The 27022-nt window shown below is 44.7% G+C and overlaps 1 protein-coding gene across 2 annotated transcripts in view; it reads left to right on the top strand.

Annotated features, from left to right (window-relative positions):
- The window catches only part of tmem132e (transmembrane protein 132E), a 780602-nt gene that overhangs the window by 452244 nt on the left and 301336 nt on the right, over positions 1 to 27022 (top strand). The window lies entirely within an intron of this gene.

Below are 27022 nucleotides of genomic sequence, written 5' to 3'. Positions count from 1 at the left end.
AGCCTTCGTACTGCCGTCATTAGCCAGGTCCTAAGCAGGTATCCCTTATCCCCCAAGAACTAACCGGTCAGTCTGGAGTGTCCCTCGAAGGTGACAGAGATTACCAAGTGTCCCAGGATGTAGCTGTTGTGCACACTCCCTGGGAAATGTGCACACATGTGCATGATCTTCATGTGGTGATTGCGCACAAGTTAGACGTTCAGGGAGTGGATTCTCTTCCTGTTCTTGTAGGGCACTACCTGACACCCTGGTGTGCGCAAAGCGATATGCGTGTCATCTAATACACCCTGGACCTGGGACATAGACACAGGCCGGGATTCTCCGACCCCCTGCTGGGTCGGAGAATCCCCGGGGGGAGGCGCGAATCCCGCCCCACCATCCCGATGCCAGCTGCCCTATTCTCCGGCGCCGTTTTTTAGGCGGCGGTGGGATTCCCGCCACTGCGGTTGGGGGCCGTTAACAGTGCCCGCCCCCTGGCGATTCTCTGGGCCCCAATGGCCCGAGTGACCGTCCAGTTTTGGCCAGTCCCGCCGGCGTGAATTGCTCACCTCGTGCACGGCGGGACCTGGCAGGTGAATATGCGGGGGTGGTCCTGGGTGGGGGGGGGGGGCGCAAGGGGATCCGACCCCACAGGGGCCCCCACAGTGGTCTGGCCCGTGATCGGTGCCTACTGATCCTGCGCGCTGGGCCCCTGTAGGACTCCCACCATATTGTCCGGGTGCCGGCACGGAGAAGAGAACCCCGGCACATGCGAGCAAATACGCCGGGCCGTCTGCATGCGCGGAAATACGCCGGCCGGTCCACGCATGCGCATGTTCACGCCAGCCATTCCGCGCATGCTGGAGCAGCGGGGACATCTCCGGCGGCAACCTAGCCCCCTAGAAAGGTGAGAATTCCTCACCTTGGGGGTCAGTGACGCCGGAGTCATTGGCACTGGTTTTCCCGCCGGTGTGGCTACATAGCCCCATTTTCAGAGAATCACGCCCATAGACTCCTGCTCTTCGGCCCCGTGATGTCAAGAGGGTGCTCGCTCCATTCAAAATACAGACACTGAGTGTCCAATATCTCTGCCATCTATGCAATGCCAAGACCACTCCCTTACCATGGTGTTCAGTCTCACTTTACCCTCCACTGGGGATGGGGTGATGCCCTGGACCAGTTATGATCAGTTCCCCACTGTGTACTCACCCCTCTTCAGATGTTCAAAAATTGATAAACTCCTTTAAATATCCCATCACCATCCTTCAAGTAGCTGTAAATGGAGAGTGGAGCAGTGTAATTGGCCTCACGTGAGAAAGTGAGTGGGTTTCTGGCCCGCCATGGTGATTATTTCTAGTGCAAGATTGGCATCTTGAAATTGAAATGACACTCAGGGCTGGTATTTGCAGCCTTCGAGAGGCACTGAACAAACAGTTTAAACTTGCATTTTTCAATGGATCCGTATGAGCATACTATCAGAATTATTTAGCTTGATATTTAGCCTTACAAATTGACTAAATTGTAAACCACAATCAAATATTTTTGTCTGTTGAAAGAACTGAGATTTTCCTGGTCAAGAACTCATTCTTAGTAATAAAGTATGATATTCCAATGTTATAACGGATTGGGAATTGACTTTTGGAGTACTAGAATCAATCTCATCATTAATACACTGTATTATTTGGCATATTATATGTTGCTAGAATTAGAATTGATGCATCTGCAAGATATATGATAAATGATTGGATAACATATTATTTCTGGTTTAGCACATTGGCTTGTAATGCAGAACAAGGCAGCAGCGTGGGTTCAATTCCCAAACCAGGCGCCAGAATGTGGCAACTCGGGGCTTTTCACAGTAACTTCATTGAAGCCTACTTGTGACAATAAGCGATTATTATTATTATTATTCAGTAGGAATCTGTTGTGTATTCCGCATGGTTAAAGTTAGGGATTTTACAGATCATGTTTTTCCATCAGGTTTTCTAAATTAAATTGGTGTCTGCCCTAAAGAAAGTTTTGGGTAAAGATGGTTCTTAATGAAATGTGGGACTGGATTCTCCGGACCTCAGCCCTGTGTTTCTCGGCGGTGGTCATTCACTGGTGGCGAGATTCTCTCTTCCCGTTGCTTGTCAATGGAATTTTCCATTGAAGCCACCCCATTCTGCCGGTAAACCCGCAGGCGAGGGGTGCGCTGCCAGCAGGAAAAGAGAATCCTAAAAGCCTGAGAATTCCAGCCATGATCGTTTTATCATTAGCATGTGATGGTAAAACATTGCTAATGTGTGGGAGCACTAAAAAACTTAAGAGGATGTTGCTCGTTTTACTGGAGTGTATTAACACGCCTCCGTTTAAAGGCCGTGTGCTTAACACTACTATGGCTCTGTGTATGTAATTATGCTCAGGAGTCGCCAGGTGCCGTATTTAGACACCTCACAAGTATATCAAGGTCAGGTTCAAAGTAATAAATCTGTACACCGATTAGTAAGTCCAAACGATTGATATTTATTATGACAAATATAATAAATACACATGCATACGCTAAAGAGACTAACTTACTTCTAATACTAAACAACTAAAATACTTATCTAGACAGGAACAGGCAAGGTCAGGGGACAAGGCCTTCGTCCCGTTCTTGGTCTGCAACTCTCAGGTACTTAAAGTTGTCAGGATCTAGCAAGGTCTGGATCACGTAGCGATCGTTGTATTGGCACTTACAGTTCGATGGCTGATGGCTCAACGGCTGGTGATGGAACTGGAGTCAGGATGCGATGTATCAGCAAAGCGGAGCCGGAGCAAAAGTAGCAGTCAGAGCCGGAGCCAAAGCAGACCGAACCATGTGCGGGGTCTACTTTTATAGTTCCTAGAAGTCCGTGCCCCTTCGGGGCGGGCCTTTTACCTGCCATGTATCGATTGGGCCTTTCCCAATCGATATCTTCTAAACCCCCCAATATGAGGGTCGTCCCTCGATGGGTGGGCTGTCCCTATGGTTCTTTGTGTTGGATACAGTGGTGCCGTTCTGTCTGGGCGTCTACTCAAAAGTATCCATTGATACTGAAATGTTTCTATTGTGCGGGGTCTGGATCTGGATCACCTCATTACTATGTAGATCTTGTTGCCATTTACACCTTTGGCTGAAACTCTGCACCTGGCCACAAACTGGTTTCTGTACGTGCAGAATGCTAATTAGTCTTCTGCAAACTGCTTGTCCTCACTAAGACTGTTTTTCCCTGCAGCCTTAGCAGTTCTCCATTTTGTAGCCCAGTGTCCATCTTAGGTGGCTACAAGGGTCAGTTTGGAGTGATATGTTACACAATATGGCTCCATTGCAGATGCCTGGATTTAGCCAATTTGATTCACTCCACATAACATCAACAAATATCAGAGAGCACCGGATGCAGCAAAGGATATGGGTGTGATATTCCGGCCCTTCCTGCTGTTTGGATCTTCCGTCTTCTGCTATCGCCAAACATAAGCCCCCGCGGAGGATTCCCCGGCGGCAAGATGGGCAAGGTGCTACAGACATCAGCAGGACCAGAAGATTCCATGGGCAACCAATGGCGAGCCACTTCTGCTGCCGGAAAACAAGCCACAGGGGCATCTAGAAAATCCCAACCTATGTGTCTTGACAATATCTGGGTTGTAGTGCTCCAGACCTAGCCATAACCTTAGCTAAGCTCTTGCGGTTTAACTACAGCCCAAGTATCGACCTGTCAATGTAGAAAATTGCCCAGGTATGCCCTGTCCATAGAAATCAGGACAGATACAACCCGGTCAATTACCATCCATCAGTTTATTCCCAAGCATTAGTAGGTGATGGAAGCGTTGTCAACAGTGTTATGAGCCAGAGTTTAGAGTACGCCAAAGTGTATCATGGAGTTCACCTGACCCACAACTTTTAATAGATTGTGGTATGGGGAGCACATGGCCCACTCTACAGGTGTGGTACAGCAGAAATGGAAAAGTATTTTTTTAAAGAAAAACAATGTTTATTCTATTAACTCAAGCTAACCTTTTTTAAAACATACAGTGAACAACTTAGCAACCATTAATTCAAAGACAACCCCCAACAAATACAACACTAAGTAATCCGTAAGCTGTCCTTTTAACATCCAGAAGACTTAAGAAACCCCTTTTAACAGAAGCACACGAGGTTTACATTCACTGCTGAGAACATTTATAATTCTGAGTTCACCAAATGATAAAGAGATAGTATTTTCATGGCAGAGAGATCAACAGTACACCTGCTCTGTCTGACTTCAGCTCCAACACTGAAAGCGAAATTAAAACACACTCTGCAGCAAACAGCCTAAAACAAAAGTAAAAAGCTGACAGACAGCCCAGCTCCACCCGCTCTCTGACATCACTGCAGAAGCAAACACCCATTTCTTAAAGGTACTCTCACTACAGATATTTATATACACACCCATTTATAAACACCAATTTATTAAAGGTACTCTCACATGACAACAGTGTCACTTACCCATCAATAACTTGCTCAACCAAGCTCAGTTTGGATTTGCCCAAATCACTCGGGTCCAAATCTCATTGTTGCCAAATGTGCATGAAAGAGCTGATTTCCAGACAGGAGGTAATAGTTAATGCTGCCAACATCCAGGTAGCATTCCACCAAGTGTGGAATCAAGGAGCTCAAGTAGAATTGAAGTTGGTATGGATCAGGTGGAAAACTTCAGTGGCGGGTGTGTTATCTGACACAAAGGAATATGGAGTCATTGCAGGCTAGTCATCTCATCCCAGGATGGTGTTTCAGAATTCTCCAGGGAAGTGCCCTAGGCCAATCAATCTTTAGCTGCTTCATCAACCAGTTGTCCACCATATTGTCAGAAGTGCAGCTGTTTGTTGAAGATTTTGCATTGTTCAATAATTATCCGATTCCTCAGATAGTAACGCAGTCTATACCTACGTGTGGCAAGACCTGGATAACATCTAGCTTTGGGCTGTGTCGCCCAAATGACAGTCCCCAACATGAGAATGCCAAACCACATGCCCTTCAGATGAAACATCATTACCATTTCCAAGTTACAGAATCATAGAATTTAAAGTGCAGAAGGAGGCCATTATGCCCATCGGGTCTGCACGGTCCTTGGAAAGAGCACCCTAGTTAAGCCTGCGCCGCCACCCTATCCCCGTAACCCAATAACCCCACCTAACCATTTGAGCACTAAGAGGCAATTCAGCATGGCCAATCCACTTAACCTGCACATCTTTGGACTGTGGGAGGAAACCAGAGCACCCGGAGGAAACCCACGCAGACACGGGGAGAAAGTGAAAACTCCACATAGTCAACCGAGGCCAGAATTGAATCCAGGACCCTGGAGCTGTGAGGCAACAGTGCTAACTACTGTGCCACCGTGCCGCCCAACATCAACATCCTGGGTTACCATTGACCAGCATCTGATCTGACCAACCACATAAATGCTGTGGCTGCCATGTTAGAGGCTGAATATTCTAAGTCACACACAATCTGACTCTCCAAAGTCGTCTTCACCATAGAGCACAAGTCAGAAATGTGATGGAATATTCTCAACTTAAATGGCTGTGTTAGCTGCAACAGCATTCAAGAAGTTTAATGTTCACCAGGACAAAGTGGTGCACTTGAACATCACCTGATTTATTGGCTACAACATCCACCATAACATAATTGCAGCTTGTATCACTTACTAGATGTACTGCAACAATTTAAGAAAGCTTCTCTGGAGGCACTTCCCAAATTCATGGCCTCCACTGCCAAGAAGGTCAAGGGTAGCAAGCATCAAACACAGACAAACATCACTATCCTCTTATTGTTGTTAGATACAATTTCTGAAACTCCCTAATTAACATTATTGTGGGAGCACCTTTGTCACACAAACTTCAGGAGTTGAAGAAGAATGCCTACTTGCAACTTCTCTGGGGCAACTAGGGGGAGGAATTAAATTCTATCTTTGCAAATGACACATGTAGCCAGATAATTAATATTTCTGAAACTATGAAACTATTGTGAGTACAATGCTGAGCTTTTAAGTTCTATTGCCTAATTAGGCACTTTGACAGCCTGTTTAAAATTTTCTTGTGATAATATGTCTGTTGATATGTTCAATGGCTTTACAGAAAGGAAATATGGGCTGGGATTCTCCTTTGCGAGTCCCCCCTGCTCGTGCTGCTGGCAAGAACGGAGAATTTAGCACTTAACCAAATCTCCCATTCACTACAGCAGAGCCAGAGACTATCTCCTCCATGAAGACCTTTGGTGTTCATCCCATCAGCTGCCTCTGCCACGTCTATTCCTTCCACTAGTTCACCAACCCAAACTTCTTAAGATCCCCCCCCCCCCCCCCCCCCCCCCCCCACCTCATCCCAGCCCCTGAACTTGCATCTTTCTCTCCAATAATATCCCATTATTTTGAGAAGCTCATCTTATCCATGGGACCCACCTCATACACTTTCAACCCTGTTCCCAATTAGCTGACTACCCAACTTCCCTTTCTGGCTCAAACAAATGTTAAATACTGCAGATGCTGGAAATCTAAAATGGGCTCGTCATTATCATTGGCCTGAAATGTTCGACACAATCCAACGGCCACGCTCCGCCCTTAAAGCAGCGTGGCCGATTCAAGCCGGGGGACCCAATTCCCAGGATCTACCCGTCTCGCAACGTCTCGCAAGATCTAACGCGATCTCACAAGACTTTGTAATATAAATCCTGCCCATTGTGGGCGAGATCACATTTTAGCAAATCTGCATATTAAAGCGAGACAGCTAGTTTCACTTTAATGAGTTACCTAAGGTATGGGATCTATCTCCTTCGCCTCAGAGACCTCGGGTGAGAGGCTCAACAAATGGGGACCAGACGGAGCGGCAATGGTGGGGCTATCCCAGATGATTGGAGGCCCCTCGTGGTGTCCTGGCACTGCTGGTGCCACCTGGCACTGTCTACCTGGCACTGGCACCCTTACACTGCCAAGGTGTGCAGGTGGCACTGACAGCTGGTGGGATGGTGCCAGGCTGGCACTGCTGATGTTCCAAACTGGCATTTTGTGTGCACTGGCAAGTGGGCTGGAGGTACCGTGTGTGTGGGGGGGGTTCTGGGGACACTCCCATAGAGTGCTTGGGGGAGGGGGAGGGGGGGTCGTGTCAGGGGCCTTGGACATCGGGATGCCATTTATAAATGGCGGGTGGTGCCGGGAGAAATGCGGCTAAGCACGCTCGCTATGGGACTTTGTTCCTTTTTAGTTGAACAGTGCCCCTAATCCGTTTCTGTATACATATGCTGCCTGATATGCAAGTATTTCCAGAATTTTTTGGTATTTATTCCCTTTCAGGCTCCCACGTTAGCTGATGGAGATTAATTACAGCAACAAAAGAGGTCATTTGGCCTGTCAAGCAAATGCAGGCTCTCTGAAAAAGCAATTAGGGTAATGCACACACCCTCATCTTTTCCCTGTAGCCCTGTAAATGTTTATACAGGTACATACATATCCAATTCCCACTTGAAACCCACAATAGAATCTGCCTCCACCACACTCTCAGGCAATGCATTTTGGATCCTAACCACTTGCTGCATCAAAAATCTTTTATTTTTGGCAATACACCTTAAATGCATGTCCTCTGGTTCTTAAATCATCTGCGAGGAAATGGTTTCTCTCCAGCTACTCTGTCCAGACTCCTCATGATTTCGAACAACTCTATCAAATCTCCTCTGAACTGTCCGTTTTCTAAGGAGAACAACCCCAGCTTCTTCAATCTATCTTTGCAGTCACTCAGTCCTGGAACCATCATTTTTTCTACACATTCTCTGAAGCTTCACATTCTTCCTAAAGTGTGGTGCACAGAATTGAGCGCAAAACTCCACTTGGGACAAGCAACTGCTTTAATAAAGGTTCAACATAACTTTGGGGCAGCAGGGTAGCATGATGGTTAGCATAAATGCTTCACAGCTCCAGGGTCCCAGGTTCGATTCCCGGCTGGGTCACTGTCTGTGTGGAGTCTGCACGTCCTCCCCCTGTGTGCATGGGTTTCCTCCGGGTGCTCCGGTTTCCTCCCACAGTCCAAAGATGTGCGGGCTAGGTGGATTGGCCATGCTAAATTGCCCGTAGTGTCCTAATAAAAGTAAGGTTAAGGGGGGGGGGGGTTGTTGGGTTACGGGTATAGGGTGGATACGTGGGTTTGAGTAGGGTGATCATGGCTCGGCACAACATTGAGGGCCGAAGGGCCTGTTCTGTGCTGTACTGTTCTATGTTCTATGTTCCCTTACTTTTGTGCTCATGCCTGCGTGTGCAGACAATTTCTCAACCTTCTCTCGTACTTTCAATGATTTGTCGTGTACGTATGTTTCTAAGGACTGAAATTTTGGGGATTTGTCCCCTGTTATTTGGAGAGTTGACAGGGTGACAGGCCCGTTGCCATTTTACCTTGTTTCCAGTTCTCTCTCCTCAGGTGGTCCCCATAAAGGTACAAAGATATGAATCAGGTGTAGGCCACTCGGTCCCTCGAGCCTGCTCCTCCATTCAATAAAATGATGGCTGATCTAACAGTATTACAATTAAATAAGAGTAACTACAAAGACATGACTGAGGAGCTAGCCAGAATTGATTGGAAAAGGAGCCCAGCACAGAAGACAGTGGAGCAGCAATGGCAGGAGTTTCTGGGGTTTATTCAGGAGGCACAACAGAAATTCATCCCAAGGAGGAGGAAACATGCTAAGGGGAGGTCAAGGCATTCATGGCTGATGAGGGAAGTCAAGCTCAGCTTAAAAGCAAAAGAAAAAGCAGACAAAGTGGCGAGGATTAGTGGGAAGCCAGAGGATTGGGAATCCTTTAAAAGCGAGTAGAGGACAACTAAAAAGGCAATAATGGGGGCCTCACGGTAGCATGGTGGTTAGCATCAATGCTTCACAGCTCCAGGGTCCCAGGTTCGATTCCCGGCTGGGTCACTGTCTGTGTGGAGTCTGCACGTCCTCCCTGTGTGTGCGTGGGTTTCCTCCGGGTGCTCCGGTTTCCTCCCACAGTCCAAAGATGTGCGGGTTAGGTGGATTGGCCATGCTAAATTGCCCGTAGTGTAAGGTTAATGGGGTATACGGGTTACGTGGGTTTAAGTAGGGTGATCATTGCTCGGCACAACATCGAGGGCCGAAGGGCCTGTTCTGTGCTGTACTGTTCTATGTTCTTAAGATGAAATATGAGTGCAAGCTAGCTATAATATAAAAGAACATAGGAAGAGTTTTTTTCAATATATAAAAGGTAAGAGAGAGGCAAAAATAGACATTGGACCACTAGGAAATGTTGCTGGAGAAGTAATAATAGGAAACAAAGAAATGGCAGAGGAACGGAATAGTTACTTTACATCAGTCTTCCCGGTGGAAGACACCAATGGGATGCCAGAGTTCGAGGAGAATCTGGGGACAGAGTTGAGTGCAGTGACCATCACTAAGGAGAAGGTTCTGGGGAAACTGAAAGGTCTGAAAGTGGATAAATCACCTGGACCGAATGGTCTACACACCAGTGTTCTAAAAGAGATAGCTGAGGAGATTGTGGAGGCATTGGTGGTAATCTTTCAGGAATTACTGGAGGCAGGAAGGGTCCCAGTGGACTGGAAAGTGGCTAACGTAACACTGCTGTTTAAGAAGGCAGAAGACGGGAAATTAAAGGCCGGTCAGCCTGACTTCGGTCATTGGTAAGATTTTCGAGTGCATTATTAAAGATGAAATCACAGAGTACTTGGAAGTGCATGTTAAAATAGGACTGAGTTAGCATGGCTTCGTCAAGGGGAGGTTATATCTGACAAATCTGTTAGAGTTCTTTGAGGAAGTAAAAAGGAAGTTAGACAAAGGAGAACCAGTAGACGTGATTTATTTAGATTTCCAGAAGGCCTTTGACAAGGTGCCGCATAGGAGACAGTTAAATAAGTTAAGAGCCCATGGCGTTAAGGGTAAGATCCTGGCATGGATAGAGGATTGGCTGACTGGCAGAAGGCAGAGAGTGGGGGAAAAGGAGTCTTTTTCAGGATGGCAGCTGGTGACTAGTGATGTGCCGCAGGGGTCGGTTCTGGGACCACAACTTTCCCCAGTATACATTAATGATCTGGAAGATTATGGGCAGCACGGTAGCCTTGTGGTTAGAATAAATGCTTCACAGCTCCAGGGTCCCAGGTTCGATTCCCGGCTTGGGTCACTGTCTGTGTGGTGTCTGCACATTCTCCCCGTGTGTGCGTGGGTTTCCTCCGGGTGCTCCGGTTTCCTCCCACAGTCGAAAGATGTGCAGGTTAGGTGGTTTGGCCATGCTAAATTGCTATTTGTGTCCAAAATTGCCCTTAGTGTTGGATGGGGTTACTGGATTATGGGGATAGGGTGGAGGTGTGGGCTTGGGAGGGTGCTCTTTCCAAGAGCCGGTGCAGACTCGATGGTAAATTCTATGAAGGAATGGAAGGCACTATTGCTATGTTTACAGATGATACAAAGGTCTGTAGAGGGACAGGTAGTATTGAGGAAGCAGGCGGGCTGCAGAAGGACTTGGACAGACTAGGAGAGTGGGCAAAGAAGTGGCAAATGGAATACAATGAGGAAAAGTGTGAGGTTATGCGCTTTGGAAGGAGAAATGGAGGCATAGACTATTTTCTAAATGGGGACATGCTTAGGAAATCAGAAGCACAAAGGGACTTGCGAGTCCTTGTTCATGATTCTCTTAAGGTTAACGTGCAGGTTCAGTCGGCAGTTCGGAAGGCAAATGGGGTTTAGCACAGGGCTAAATCGCTGGCTTTTAAAGCAGTCCAAGGCTGACCAGCAGCACGGTTCAATTCCTGTACCAGCCTCCCTGAACAGGCGCCGGAATGTGGCGACTAGGGGCTTTTCAAAGTATCTTCATTTGAAGTCTACTTGTGACAATAAGCGGTTTTCATTTCATTTCATTTTCAAATGCAGTGCTTGCGTTCATGTTGAGAGGGCTAGAATACAAGACCAGGGATGTAGTTGTGAGGCTATATAAACCTCTGGTCAGACCCTATTACTTTGAAATCAAGTGACCTGGAGACATTCTTTAGAATGCAGAGAGAGATCAATACACATCGGCTTGGCTTGAATGCAGCTCTCCAACTGAAAACGAAACTAAAACACAGAGCCAAAAAGAGCTTCCAGCTCAAAACAAAGTAAAAAGCAGAATCACATTCCAGTTCCACCCACACAATGACATCACTGCAGCCATTTGATAAAACACACTTTTCTTGAAGGGATTGTCACATGACAGATGAGGGGTGATCTTATTGAAACTTACAGGATACTGCGAGGCCTGGATAGAGTGGACGTGGAGTGGATGTTTCCACTTGTAGGAAAAACTAGAAGCAGTGGACACAATCTCAGACTAAAGGGATGATCCTTTTCAAACAAATATGAGGAGGAATTTCTTCTGCCACAGGATGGCGAATCTGTGGAACTCTTTGCCGCAGAAGGCTGTGGAGGTCAAATCACTGAGTGTCTTTGTTCTTGAGTGATAAGGGGATCAGGGGTTATGGAGAGCTGGCAGGAGAATGGGGATGAGAAAAATATCAGCCGTGATTGAATGGCGGAGCAGACTCAATGGGCCGAGTGGCCTAATTTTGCTCCTCTGTCTTATGGTCTTATGATCTGATTGTCACCCAAATTCACATTGTCATCTGACCCCGATAATCTTTCATCCTCTGCTGATCAAGGATCTTTTAAATCATCACTCCTCTCATCAAAAACAACTGCCCAATTTCCAGCCTTCCATTCCGCCCTATTGTCCTTCATTATATTTGTCATCTTCTAAGTCCATGCTCATATTCCTGGAACTACAGGTTCAAATCCCTCCAATCAGGTTTCTGTCCTGGAATAGCACCTAAATGGCTCTGTGACATTCTCCTCATCCTTCTCAACCTGTCTGCAATCATTGACCAATTGACTAACCATCATCCTTCAATACTCCTCCATTGTTGTTTAACAGGGTGGGACTGCTCTCACCTGGGGTAGGATTACTAGTCAACGTGCAGGCTTTGCACATCAGGCTGAAATATGATCAGCACCAAGACAGCCTTACAATGGGAAAAGGAGGGGGCTACAATTAATCCTATTCGAGACCCCCTTCCTGCACTTGTCATGACCATCAGGCCACAGGTGGCTTCCAGTTCCTTCCATGGCCTTATCCCTCCCTATCTCTGTAGAAACCTCCAGCTTCATAAACCTCTGTGATATCTGATCTCATCTATTTCTGACCTCTTGATTGTAATGGCACCACCAGTGGTGGCGGTGACTTCTGTTACAGTTTAGAAAATTGCTCCTCCACAATCTTTTTAGCTGTAACATTACGTACTGGAATGGCCTCTGGAAACCTTGAAGACAAATCCATTACAGTCAAAAGATATTGATTCCCAGTTTTTGTTTGAGGAAGCAGTCCTACGCAATAAATTAGGACCCTTGTAAAAGGTTCCTCAAATGCTGGAATGGTTATTAACGGCGCTGGTTTTATCACTGCTTGAGGTTTCCCTATCACGTGACATGTGTGACATGATTGACAAAATTCAATTACATCTTTATATAGTCCAGGCCAATAAAAATGTTTTTGGATTTTAGCTTCAGTTTTCCTTATTCCCTAATGACCTCCTACTGGTACCTCATGTGCAACTCGCAACACTTCCTTTCTATACCCTACTGGCAATACTACTTGATGAACTTCTGCCCACTTTTGATCTGCCTGCATTTGTAAAGGTCTCCATTTTCTCATCAAAACATTACTTTTATGGTAATAACACTCTGGTATACACACAGATTCCTCTTCCGTGCATGCTTTCTGATACATCCGTTTTATTTCTATATCTTTTTGTTGTAATTCCACCAATTCTCCTGAACTAAAAATATCCACCTCATCCTCCACCTGTTCTTGTTCTTTTTCAACCATCTGATCAAAATTTGTTTCTGATAATTGCACTTCAACTTCATCTTCACTCTTTGATTTCTCCTCTTGTCTTAACCTGTGACTTTGCGACCTTGTTGCCACACAATCCGGAAAAATCCCAGGATATTCATCCTTCAACACTTCAGTTGTCTGATTTTCCACTGTCTTATGAACCACCGTAGGCATCACTCCCACCTGCGATCGAGCTATATCATTACCCAAGATAAACTGTATTCCTGGACAAGATAGTTTTTCTATTACTCCGACTACCACTTCACCACTCTTCACTGGACTTTCCAACCTTACCTTATAGAATGGAACACTACTCTCACTCTGAATTCCACATATTATCACCTTTTCTGGCAACATTCTTCCCAAACTACATAACTCATCATCTCTTACTATTAAAGATTGCCTAGCTCCCATATTTCTTAAAATTGTCACTTCTTTATCTGCTCCTCCTGATACACATGAGTAAACTTTACCCACATAAGTAAATTCTTTAAAGAGATCTGGCACCTTCTTGCCAATCACCTCTTGATCAGACTGTACAATCTTTTGCCACTCCTTCGCTTCACTTGGCTTTCCTTTACCACTTTCACAAACCCCACTGTCTTATCCTGTTTTACCACATCAGCCTTCCCAGTGCGTTTCTTCATCCACCAACACTGTGACTTTACATGGCCTAGTTTATTACAGTGAAAACATTTGAAACTTTTCATGTCTCTTCCACCCTCCTGGATTTCTTTTTTAATCTGAGGTACACTCTCCTTATTATCTCCCATCAGATCACCTTTGCCTTTACCACTATTTCTCATGTCTCCAGTTTCTATCCCTCACAGGCTGAAACTGATGTCGGAAACCAAGCTTTGATTTATGAACTAATTCATAATCATCTGCCATTTCTGTTGTTAATCTCACGGTTTTAACCCTCTGCTCTTCTACATGACTTCTCACTACATCAGGAATTGAATTTTTAAACTCCTCCAAAAGTATAATTTCTCTGAGTGCTTCATACATTTGGTCTATTTTCAAAGCCCTTATCCACTATCAAAATTACTCTGTTTGATCCTTTCAGACTTCATGTATGTTTGACCAAATTCTTTCCTTAAATTTCTAAATCTTTGTCTGTAGGCTTCAGGCACGAGTTCAAATGCACCTCAGATGGATTTTTTCACCTCCTCATACGTTTCAGGTACCGCCTCCGGTAATGATGCAAACACTTCACGAGCTCAACCTACTAGCTTTGTTTGAATCAGTAACACCCACATGTCCTGTGGCCATTTCATTTGTTTAGCCATCTTCTCAATGAAATTAAAAAGGCTTCCACCTCCTTCTCGTCAAACCTTGGCAATGCTTGGACATATTTAAATAGATCCCCACCAAGCCTTCGAATTTGATGCTCTTTCTCACTATCCTCATCACTGTCCGCCAACTATACGTTTCCCTTTATGTCTGCCAATTTTAACTGACTGTTAAGTTTCATAGCCATTTTCTGAAGTTCAAACTCTCTCTTTTTCCCTTTCCTCTCGATCTCTTTCTTTTTGTTCTGCTTGGGCTATTCTTTCTTTGTTTCTTTCTTCTTTCTCCTTTTCGTTTTGCCCAATCTGTATCTCCCTTTCTCTTTCTTTTTCTCTCATTGCATATTCAAGCTGCTTTAATTCTTTTTCATGTTCAAGTTGCTTAATCTGCAACTGGATCTTTGCCATTTCTAAGTGTCAGACTGTATCTCAGTCAACTTTAAATGCTTAGCCACTGCCATAATTCCCTCATATTTTCGCATTTTGTCAGGTGTTAACTGCAATGTTTTTGCCAAATCTAACAGTTTGCTTTTAGTCTCTGTCCATAAGGTACTGCGTGTGACCGTCTCCACCCCCAAAAACTTCAGAGCCTCTGAAAGAGCCATTGTTCAGAACACACTCCCAACTTAAACTAAAATACCACACCTGAAAAGCAACCACAATATGCTCACCCCTCACAAGTTCACTAAGCAATCCAATAGATAGACTTTTATCCCGGACGAGCCCCCAATGTGTTATGGGCCATGGTTTAAAGAACTCCAAAGTGTATCATGGAGTTCACCTGATCCAAAACTTTTAATAGGTTATGGTATGGAGAGTACATGGCCCACTCTACAGGTGTGGTACAGCAGAAATGGAAAGGTGTTCTTTAACGCGAAACAATGTTTATTCTATGAATTCAAGTTAACCTTTTTAAAACATACAATGAATATCTTAGCAACCATCAGTTCAAATACAACCCCCAAAGACTACAACAATAAGTACCCTATAAGCTTTCCTTTTAACATCCATACGACTTAAAACACCTTTTACCAGAAGCACATCAGGTTAAATTCATTACTGTTATTTATTTTTAAATCACTCGGATCAATTTACATTCTTTAAATTACAGAGAGAGATTCATACACCTTCTGGCTGTGACTGCAGCTATCCAGCTCTGAAAATGGAACTAAAACACACTCTGCAGCAAACAGCCCAAAACTAAAGTAAAAAGCTGACAGACAGCCCAGCTCCACCCATTCTCTGACATCACTGCAGTAATAAACACCCATTTCTTGAAGGTACTCTCACATGACAGTTGTGTTGGACCTTATAAGTAAAGGGAGCAGGATGTCATAAATATGGGTTATAGTAGTTTTGTACAATGTCTCTATGAATGGAATCACGTGATACATGTGATGTCATTGGCTGCTTTGTGGGCTTTTGAGAGAGTCTAGTACCATTCTGAAGGTGCAGTCAAGAAACCTCTTGACCTTGCATAAAAGCCACGTGCTTTAATTTTCTACTGTTAGTTTAAAGATACAGAAAAACTGCATGTTGTTATTCTATTGTTGTTAAAACTGCTAAATAACGATTAATACATTTTCAATGCCCGATTACTTGTCTTGTTCTGCACCTTCTGCTTGTATTCCACAAAAATATTTTCCTTCTTCATGATGCTTCAATCTTCTGATGCCCATCAACATATCTACAACTATCACAGCAGGCAGCCCATTCCACACCCTAACCACTCTCTGAGTAAAGAACCTACCTCGGACATCCCTCCTATATCTCCCACCCTGAACCTTATAGTTATGCCCCCTTGTACTGTTCTATGTTCTATCTAGCAGGATTATTTTTAATCATTAAAGCTATTGTATATACATATATTAGAAAGTAAATACATCTTAATTTAGTATTCAGGCTCATATAATTGTAACAGCCTAAGTGCTGCTCTGACTGTTGATTGGATACCTTTATAACTCTTTTCATCCAACACTCCACAGTATGCCTGTCAGTTCATTTTTTTGCATTGCCTAAGTAAACAGAAGGCTTGTCTCCTGCATGTCTCTAAGGTGACTAATGGCTTTTCACAGTAACTTCATTGCAGTGTTAATGTAAGCCTACGTGTGACAATAAAGATTATTATATTATATATGAAGTGATTTCAAGTGCTTGCTGTTTCTACTGTTAATACTTTGGATGATTGACATTTTTATTCAATTGTAGTGAATGGAGTTTTTTTTAAGGAAGAAAATAATTAAGAATAAGTTACTTTTTTAAATGTTTTTAAAATATATCTTATTGTCACCATAAGATTTATTTGTTCTGCATGGAATGTATAGTTGGTGAATGGGTATGGAAGTGCCATGGAAAGTATGAAGGATCATGGGGTGGGTAGAGCAGCATAGCTTGACTTGAGGGGGGCATGAGGGACCATTGAGGGTTGACTGGGGGGGGGGGTCATGGGCTGGCATGCATGGGGATGTGGAGTATGTGGGGATGAGGAGGGGTGAGGTCTAAAGGGGTTGTTCTCTGTTTTGCTGTCATTGTTATAAAGTTCCAGTACACCATGGCAAGGCTTTTTAAACAGACGCCTTGGCACTCAACAACCCCTGTGGCTGCCTTTGAACTTTTTCCAGAAGCACCCACCCACCTGGAACAAAACTCCCTTTGTTGCTGGCTCTTTCTTCCAAAGCTGGTGTGCTGAGCCAGAAACTTTCCTAACTCTCGTCCCTGCTTCAACGATAAAAATCCAGCCTTTTATCTATCTTCACCACAAAGACTCCTATTCACTCTGCAAGATTTTATGCCTCCATTTCTGTTTCATCCTCCACTGACAAAGCCGTTGTAAATTGTCTGTTACCTCACAATTTGTAATTTTAGGAAAAAGTAATCACAATTGTACATTCATCATATTTTCATTTTGAACCTCAACATCAATTTAATCACCATACACATATCTGTTTCACAGTCCTATAACTGAGCTTTGCTTCTCACAATTATTCCCATAAAAGAGAAGAAAAGCACAAATTCTGGAAAATCCTGGCATGTAACCTTCAACATTTTCTTGGTTGTGTAAGTTCCCTTTTATTACTGACAATTTAAATTTCCAATGATCAATTCTTTTTAACTTGGGACTTCATTTGTAACTTCAAAATTTATTTTTGAAGTTTTATTTTAGTGCATCTGATAGCTATTAATTCCAATGGCCGTAAGTATAGAGTATTATGCCATATTATATAATTAATAACATTAGAATGCATGCTATAACATGTTAATGAATCTTGTCAAATTGCTTAATGTTTTGTAGTCTAAATGTAAATTTAATACAAAAGAGAGACAGGCCTCTAATCCAGAAGCAGCTTTCCTATATAATGTGTATTTAATATCTTTAGTGCTCCCTTTAACAGTTCATTTCATAGATTGCAGGTAAAACACTTAAATGCAAACTGTCTCTTTACTGTCCCTGCTTCTTAATTTAAGGCAGTGAGCGCAATTTTAAAAAAAGAGTTCCGCTGTGAGCGCCTTTAGCAGAGTGTTTTGCGACACTTGCAGCACCGAGAACGAGCCCACTATTGAATGGGATTCAGTTTGATTTTCAGGTCTAATCAGGCCTAATTCTCACAATTAGAGGAGATAGATTTAGGGTCCTCTACAGGCGGTAGCCCTGCATGAGCAACGGCCACCACTGGAGTCGGAGATAAATCTTCAACGGAGGCAGACTCACTGCGTTTGAGATGGTCAAGGTTCTTCCTCAGAAATTATAGGACCTCAACCTCATAGGATACAGGCCCATTTTCTCTAATATGGTTCCAGGGACCCAACTGGAATCATCTCCGAAATTCCGTACGTAGACTGGGTCACTGTCTTGAATACCATTTCAGATCTTATGGCATTGTGATTTCTTCTTTGATTTTCCTGTTGGGACTCCATCCTCCCTGCTAAGTTTGGAAATAACAAGCTTAACCTGGTGTGAAGCCATCGGCCCATCAATAGTTCTGCCAGGACTGCTCCTGTAAAGGTATGGGGAGTAGTCCTGTAATCAAATAGGAACTGTACCAACCTAGTCTCTATAGGTGTGGCTGCCTGGTTCTTCATACTGTTCCTGAAGGTCTGCACAACTCACTGCCAGTCCGTTGGATGACATGTGATATGGTGCCGTCTTAATCTGATTGATGCCATTTGATTTCATGAAGGCCTGGAACTCTCCACTAGTGCAGGCCATGCCTTTGTTGGAGACTAAGACCCCCAATATGCCATGTGTGCTACAATTTTGTCAAGGTTTCTCGAAGCTGGCATGAGAGGTTGTAGAGGCCGTGCAATGTACTCCATTCACTTGGAATACGCTTCGACCAATATCAGAAATATAGACCCAAGAAAAGCCCAGCAAAGTCAACATGCACCCGCACCCATGGCCTGCCTGACCATTTCCATGGGTGAAGGGAGGCTGAAAGGGGGAGTTTCTGGTTTTCTGGCATCAGTTACATTGTTTAACCAGGTCCATGATGACTGTGTTGAGCCCGGGCCACCAAACATATGGTGAAGGAGTGCACTATATTATCTCGGAAGGAACGGCCTCTGCGGAATGCTGACACGGGGAGTGAAGGGAAAATGTGTTTGGTGGTGGCATCACGCTGGAGTTGGCGAACATGGCAGAGGATTATGCTTTGCATACGGAGGCTGTTGGGTGAAATATGAGAACGAGGGGGACTCGATCCTTGTTCTCAGAGGGAGGGGAGGGGGCAAGGGTAGTGGTGCGGGTCCTGGACCACACACTGTTGAGGGCCCTGTAGGTGGGAAATCATGGTTCAGGTTCAGGAAGAAGGAATACATTTTCGAAGCGCCATTTTGGAAAATGGCATCATCAGAGCATCAGAGGCGAAGGAGCTGAGAGAAAGGGATGGAGTCCTTACAGGGTGTATGGTACGAAGAGCTGTAGTCCAGATAGCTGTGGACTTGTAGTGGATATTAGTCGATAGTCTATTGCCGGAAATGGAGACAGAAAGATCAAGGAAGGGAGTCTACAAATTATAAGTAAAAATAAATTAATTTCCATATATGTCTTTTTTTTCCTAAATTTAGAGTGCCCAATTCATTTTTTCTAATTAAGGGGCATTTTTGCATGGCCAATCCACCTACCCTGCACATCTTTGGTTTGTGGGGGCGAAACCCACACAAACACAGTGAGAATGTGCAAACTCCTCTCGGAGAGTGACCCAGAGCCGGGATTGAATTTGGGACCTTGGAACTGTGAGGCAGTAGTGCTAACCACTGTACTATTGTGCTGTCCTATTTCTATTTATATCTTCACTGAGAATCAGGATTTCTGTATGTGCTGAATACCAGTGATACCATTATGATTTAAGAGTAACACTTGGGGATGCTCAGAATCTAATTTCGCGCTTCACTTGTTGATTCATTAATTTGTTGAAAACTGCTAGAACTCTGCATTTGACTTTTAAAAGCATTGTGCCTGTTTGTTCATTCTAATCAAGCAGTCGACATGGATTAATTAAATGTTTTACACATACAAGCCTAGATTTTTCTCTTTAGACAGCCTGATTTTAATTCTGTACTGAGGCAGATGAGGAAGAAAAATGGAGCAGGAACCTGTAACACTTTATTTTTTTCACCAACTCATTTCCTGTTTCAACTTTCAATGCATGTTAGACATGCTCAGGTGTAACTAAATTAAATGGTAATGTCAATTAACATGTTTTTCATTCTTGCCACATCATTATCATTAGACATTTATCATGGGCATACAAAGTATGAACTACAGTAAGTGACAGCGAGTGCCGGAAACCGAAGGCACTTTTCTCTTTATGATTAAGCGCTGGGAAAGTAACACTAAACTGCAACATGTGAATGTTGTACTTTCAATTCTGTATTTGCTTTTGGGTCGCGTTATAAGACATCCTGATATAAGACATCCTAATTCTTTTGTGGCCAAAAATATCATTTATATGAAACAAAATAAAATAAAATCCTCAATGCCATTGGAGCCAGAGAGATTGTTTCCTTTTTATTATAAGACAAAAGAAATCCAGAAAATGTACTTTGGCCATTTTAGAAAAATCCCAAGAGGGCAGCAGTGTGGTGCAGTGGTTAGCACTGCTGCCTCGTGGCGCCGAGGACCCAGATTTGATCTCAGCCCCGGGTCTCTGTCCGTTTGGAGTTTGCACATTCTCCCAGTGTCGGCGTGGGTTTCACTCCCACAAATATGTGCAGGGTAGGTGGATTGGCCACGCTAAATTGTCCCTTAATTTTAAAAAAATAGGAAATTTCATTCCAACACACAAACACAAGCTTCAGGAGACTGTGGTGACTGGTGACACTCAACTCCAATAAATGAACGTATTTCCCACTTGACCAGGAAGAATCCCACCCCTTCTCAATAGGTCCAGAGCACGCCACCAAGGTATACCTCGAGGCTTTGCCACGTGAGACATGATTCCCCTCTGCCATGGGTAAAATATCAGCGGAGGTGGCAAGCCTATGGCCACAGCACCCCCAGCCATTCCACTCGATTTTACTCACCTCTTCTCCCGCCTGCCAGCCTGCTCCCAAGTTAGGTGAGTGGGGGAGGGGGGCTTAAAGTTCCTGATGATTAATCTTTCAGACTGCATTTGACTAGTCCATGGGGCAATCTCCCAATTTTGGCACAAATTCACAGATATGATTGAGGATAACTTTATAGGGTCAACTAGACTGCTGGGCTGGATCACTCTTAGTCATGTTCAGTGCCCAACGTATGTTGGTTCATCTGGTTTTATTCTTATTTGATGTTTTCGCAGTGGTTTCATACAACTGAGTGGCTTTCTAGTAGCCATTTCAGAGACATTTACGAGTCAATCATATTGTTGTGGGTTTGGAGTCACAAGTAGATCAGGAGCAGATGAGAATGGAAGATTTACTTTCCTGAAAGTAATGCTACTTCAACAATCCATTGCAAATCTGTAACATATACTGCAGAGAAAGATAAGGGCAGCAGGCACTAGAGAACAAAGCACCTCCAAATACCCCTCCAAGTCACTTACCATCTTGACTTGAAATACATCACTTTTCCTTCATGGTGGCTGTGTCAGAATCCTGGAGGTCAATACCCAGCATTGCAGGAGTTGCTTTCCCCTTCTGACTGCAGGAGTTCAAGAAGGCAGCAAGGCAGCTCACCATTAATTTATTGCTGGCCATTAGGGATGTGCATGTGATGGCTGTGGTGATATGCCTGTAAATAACATTGTATATAGTTAGAAATGTGACCTCCAACCAGCTGGTGACGTCAAGATATCGGTCATGTGACTCTTGTCAGTTGGCAGCAAGGCACATAACAGGATAGTCGCACTCAGGATAGTTCGTGGAGAGTTCACGAAACTCAAATAGTAACTTAGTCTGTGTTGTACTCTGTATGTTATCTTTCCAGGTGTTGATTAATAAATCATTACTCTAGTTAATTCACCAGCAATTCTGTGTGCATCACTGCAACGGCAAGGTCACATAACACAACATGGTACCAGGCGTCTTGAACATTTAAAGATAACAGCAGAAAAGACAAAGCGAACCCGGCCAAAGAACGATAAAGTGAAGATTCTTCTGGTGAACTACGGCCTTGGCGACTCAATGCAACAAACGACAGTTCGAGATACAAGGTTTAAAGTCACCCCGCCAGCTTCAAGTCTCCGGTAACATAGACGAAAACTGGGACGTTTTCAAACAGCAATTTAAACTCTATATCTCAACCCTTGGTGCAGGCACAGCCTGACGAAAGGCGCATTGCATTGCTGCTCACAGTGGAAGGTTCACAAGCAATCATAATCCACAATACATTCGCTTTTGATAGCCAGAGGAAAGCAAGAATTACGATGAGGTGATAAAGTACTTTGATTGGCATTGCTCTCCGAAAAAAAATGAAACATTGAAAAATATATTTTTCGTTCATGTACCCAGAAACAGGTGAATCTTTCAACAGATTTGTAACCGACTTGAGGTTGAAGGCCCTGCAATGATCTAAAATCATCGATGATACGTGACTAAATAGTATTTGGCATATCGAATGATAATCTCCGTGAGAGATTGTTACGGGGAGAAGACCTGAAATTGGAAAATGCGATTAAGATTTGCCATGCGAGTGCGTTGGCTGCACAGCAAATCAGTAAACTCACTTTGAACCATTTTGGCGCCAAAATGGAAGAAGAGGCCAGCGCCATCAGAACTGTGATGCAGTTTAATAAGAAATGTGGTCTCAGTGCGAATGGCCATTTTAAGCGGTCAACAGGAGCAGCTATCTTATGCAAGAAATGTGGCAACCGACATGGCCCATGGCAATGTCCAGCACATGGAAAAGTATGTTATGTTCTAGGTGTGGCCATACAAATCATTTGGCGAAACGATGGGCGGGACTCTCCCATCAGGCGGCTAAGTGCCGACGCCGGCGTAAAAGCGGGAGTGTTTTACTCCGGCGTCGGCGCCCGTTCCGAGACCCGATTCTCCGGTCCACAGTGGGGTAGCACGGCGCAGGAGCGGCCCACACTACTCGCCACTCCAGCTGCTGATCCCTGTGAACCCGGCGCCGTGGGGTCTGTGCATGCGCAGTTGGCCCAGCACCAACTAGCGCATGCGCAGTGGCCTTCTTCCCTGCGCTGATGCCAAAGGGCGCAGGGCTACAGGAGGCGGCGCGGAGGAAAGGAGGCCCCCAACAGAGAGGCCGGCCCGCCAATTGGTGGGCCCCGATCGCGGGCCAGGCCACTATGGAGGCCCCCCCTCCCTCCTCGCCACAGGTTGTGTCCGGACCCTTCAGTGCTGAGGTGCCGCCGGCTCAGTGGATGTTAGAATGGCGCCGACGGGACTCGGCTTTTTGTTGATGGCTGTTCGGCCCATCCGGGCCAGAGAATCGGCATGCCGGCCCGGGCCGGAGAGTCAACGTATACCCCAACCGGCGCCGCGCTGACCACTCCGGCCCCAGTGCTGCCGATTTTCCATTCTGCAGAGAATCACGGAAGTGTGGCGCAATTTGCGCAGCCCATCGGCGATTCTCCAACCCGGCAGAGGGTCGGAGAATTCTGCCCAATGTTTTTGGTGTCCTAAAGTGGACCAAATCAGATCAGTTAATGCAGTTGATGTGATGCCTCCGGATGAACTTTATTGATCTCAAGGACCAGAAGAGTCCAACCAACAAAAGTGAAGAAGTCCTTCCGAAAGGTTGTGACGATAGTAAGGATAAACCTGATGCCATCGAAACTAGATTGAAAACTTTAGAGCGGCTGAACGACACACTGGTAAAATGCGACCTCGACTTGGGGAGGCCAACCTCCTCAATCTGTCTGATTTGCACGGGCTGCGGTAAGCCGAAAGTTGTCAATCAACTGAGACTATCGATACACTGTGATAGGTAGGTAAGAGATTGTGAGCTGGTTGAATGTGAGCTTGAATTCCCTGTGCATGACACAATGTATATGTTACCATTTTCCATTGTGGACATGAAATGCGAGTCCATCATAGGAGCGGATGCGTGTGAGGCCCTGAACTTAGTTGAGCGCCTGATTGTTCCTGACAGCGAGTGGCCAGACAAATACTACAAATCTCAACGAGATATGCCGGTGCAGACATTCGATGAGAAACAAGCGAAATTCCAGGCGGAGGACGACAAATCAGATGAACAGATGGAAGAGCCAAAGGGAATTCCAGACTTCTGGCTAACCGCCTTCAAGAAGGTGTATGTACTCAGTATATGATACAGGAGCATGATGAGCCCGTATTAAAGCATCTCCAAGATGTGAACATTAAATATTCAGAGCGTGAATAGCTAATGAACGTCACTTTGGAGTTTAAGTTTGAGCTAAATGAGTACTTTACAAATGAGGTATTACGGAAGTATGCCAGCTGGAATCGTGGCCCGACAAACTTGAATTTTCATTCTTTGACGGACCATAAATCACGGGATGCACAGGGTGCCAGATCGACTGGAAGAAACAAGAAATGTCACACTGAAAACTATTAAAATGGAGCCGGGAGTAGCATGGTAGCGCAGTGGATAACACTGCTGCCTCACGGTGTCGAGGTCCCAGATTCGATCCCGGCGCTGGGTCACTGTCCGTGTGGAATTTGCACATTCTCCCCATGTTTGCGTGGGTTTTGCCCCCACAACCCAAAAGATGTGCAGACTAGCCATGCTAAATTGGCCACGCTAAATTGCCCCTTAATTTGAAGAAATGAATTGGGTACTCTAAATTTAAACAAAAATAAGATAAAATAAAATGAAGCCAAAGCATAAGGGTCGGAGTACTGGTAAAACAGTTATGAAAACTGTACCAAATGATTCATTCTTCAATTTCTTCAGTCCTCCTGAAGTTCCACAGCATGGAGTGTTAAATAAAAGTTCCATAGCAAAACTCGCAGCTGACTTTGAAATTGGCCGTCTCCTGCGCGAATACATAATTCCGTGTGCAATTTTGCAGAAGATTCTGCAGATGATACAGACTCTGATGATGAGTACTATGATAATATCCACGAAGACATGAACAGCATGACGAAAGTAAAGGCTCAGAAGGTGAGCCAGATGAAGACGTCTATGAAATGCTAGGAAGGTTGTTTTGCGGGAGTGATGGTAAACTAGATGAAGAAGCCTGTGAGCGCTACTCAGGTGGTTTGGTGGGAATGACGAGGTGGTCACAAGGGACACTCAGTCTGCGCAGGGCACCGAGAAGTATAGAAGCTCTGAGATGGCGCATGCAGTGATAGAAAGTGAGATTGCAGTAGCAGACACCTCGGAGGGAAAAGACTCAGCCTCGAAAAAACTAATAGCGGAAGATATACCATTTCTGGAGAAACTGGCTCCAGAGACATATTGTGAATCGTCTCAGGTTTCTGAAATGGTTCCGGTCGTGGACTTGCCAATGCTCAGGCCATTCCACCGAAAGATGAATTAGAGGAGCAGATGGCTATATCGGTATGTAATTCTACGATGACGGATGACGCATACATAATATTATAAGACGAGGATGAGCCATTACTTGGTTCTTCAGGACCAGATAACATATGAATTGTATTTTCGAGTGACAAGGAGCCATCATTTGGGGCTCAAACACAGGATGTAGGGATAGCACCTAATGCTGGGGATGTGGATCCAACCCAGAGACCAGAGTGCGAGGCTCTGCAGCCACCCATTGAAGGTGCAGACTTGACCATGACTTCACAGTCCCTTGGAAGCACACCAACATTAGACGTCTCAGCAGACGATCCACAAACTACTGCTCCCATGGCACAGGCCAGTGGCAAGACGGGCTTCCAAACCCAAGCGGAAAAAGAGGAGCAGTCACAAAATCAGTCAGAAAATTGTTCTCAAAACAAAAAAGAGGAAGAGAAGGGCAATGGGGGTACCGTGAGTCCCACTGATGATACCAAGTAAGAAGAAGTTGATAATGTGGCCAAACGGCCAGAGAGTACACAACAACGCAGCAGCAAAAAGCATTGCGTAATGATACGAAAGAAGCTGGTGATGCAGGCATGGCCAGCAAAGACACCAGCCTTCAGGATGCATTGTGTCAAAAGGCTAAGGCACAAAAACACAGCACGGAAACCAGTCTTCCAGGAACCTAACAAGACCAGATGATCAGTGGGGTGACCCTGTTGGAGATGCACAATGAGTTGTGCACAAGGGACGCATTTAGCAGGCATATCATGTAAACCAGCGCACAGTTAAATCTGTATGTACATGCCACATATGTTAAATAATAATACCAATCATTTTTTACAGAAATGTTAACATCTGCAAAAGAAGGGGGATGTGGTGATATGCCTGTGAATAATATAGTTAGCAATGCGACCTCATAACAAGCTGGTGGCGTCAGACATCGGGCAGTACAGCACCACGGTGGTTAGCAGAGTTGCTTCACAGCTCCTGGGTCCCAGGTTCGATACCCAGCTTAGGTCACTGTCTGTGCAGAGGCTGCACATTCTCCCGTATTTGCATGGGTTTCCTCCGGGTGCTCTGGTTTTCTCCCACAGTCCAAAGATGTGCAAGTTAGGTAGATTGGCTATGCTAAATTGCCCCGTAGTGTCCAAAAGGTTAGGTGGGGTTACTGGTTTACGGGGATAGGGTGAAGGTGTGGGCTGAAGTAGGATGCTCTTTCCAAGAGCCGGTGCAGACTCGATGGGCCGAATGGCCTCCTTCGACACTGTAAATTCTATGTGACATCCGACTCTCGGCAGTTGGTAGTAAGGCGTACAATGGGACAGTTGCACAGAGGGTCGTTCCAGGAGAGTTCACAAAACTCAAATAGTAACTTAGTCTGTATAATATTCTGTATGTTATCTTTCCACGTGTTGATCAATAAATCATCATTCTCGTTGATTCACCAGCAATTCTGTGTGCATCATTGCAACGGCAAGGCCATAGAACACAATGGTCTTCCAATGATGCCCACATCCCATGAACAAAATAAATAAAAGTTAAAATATATTGTTATGGTCCTAATTTACTTCTTAAATATAAAATAGAGCAAAACAGTAATACCTGCACTCTTAGGGTAGGATTTTCCAGCTCCAACCGCCGCCTGGATCATCTGATCCCACTGCAAGTCTGGACTGGCTCGGCCGCCAAAACTCCCCTGGTGGGTCCCACCCTGACAGGGCGTAAAAATCCCTGCCGTCAGATCTCACTGAGATTTTAACCAGGTACCTTCAGTCTAGCTCAACTGCATTCTTGAAAATGGATGTTGTCAGTTTACTAGTAGACTTGCAGTTAGCCGTCAAGATAAGATCGACTTGAGCTTTAATTTAGTATCCAGTATCATTTGTTATTGAAATATTTCACTGCTTAGGAAGCACATTTGCATTTTAACAATTTGAAATAAAAAACTATAA

The sequence above is a fragment of the Scyliorhinus canicula genome, chromosome 12, assembly GCF_902713615.1.
Source record: "Scyliorhinus canicula chromosome 12, sScyCan1.1, whole genome shotgun sequence".
NCBI lineage: Eukaryota > Metazoa > Chordata > Chondrichthyes > Carcharhiniformes > Scyliorhinidae > Scyliorhinus > Scyliorhinus canicula.
This window is presented reverse-complemented; position numbering and strand designations above follow the sequence as displayed.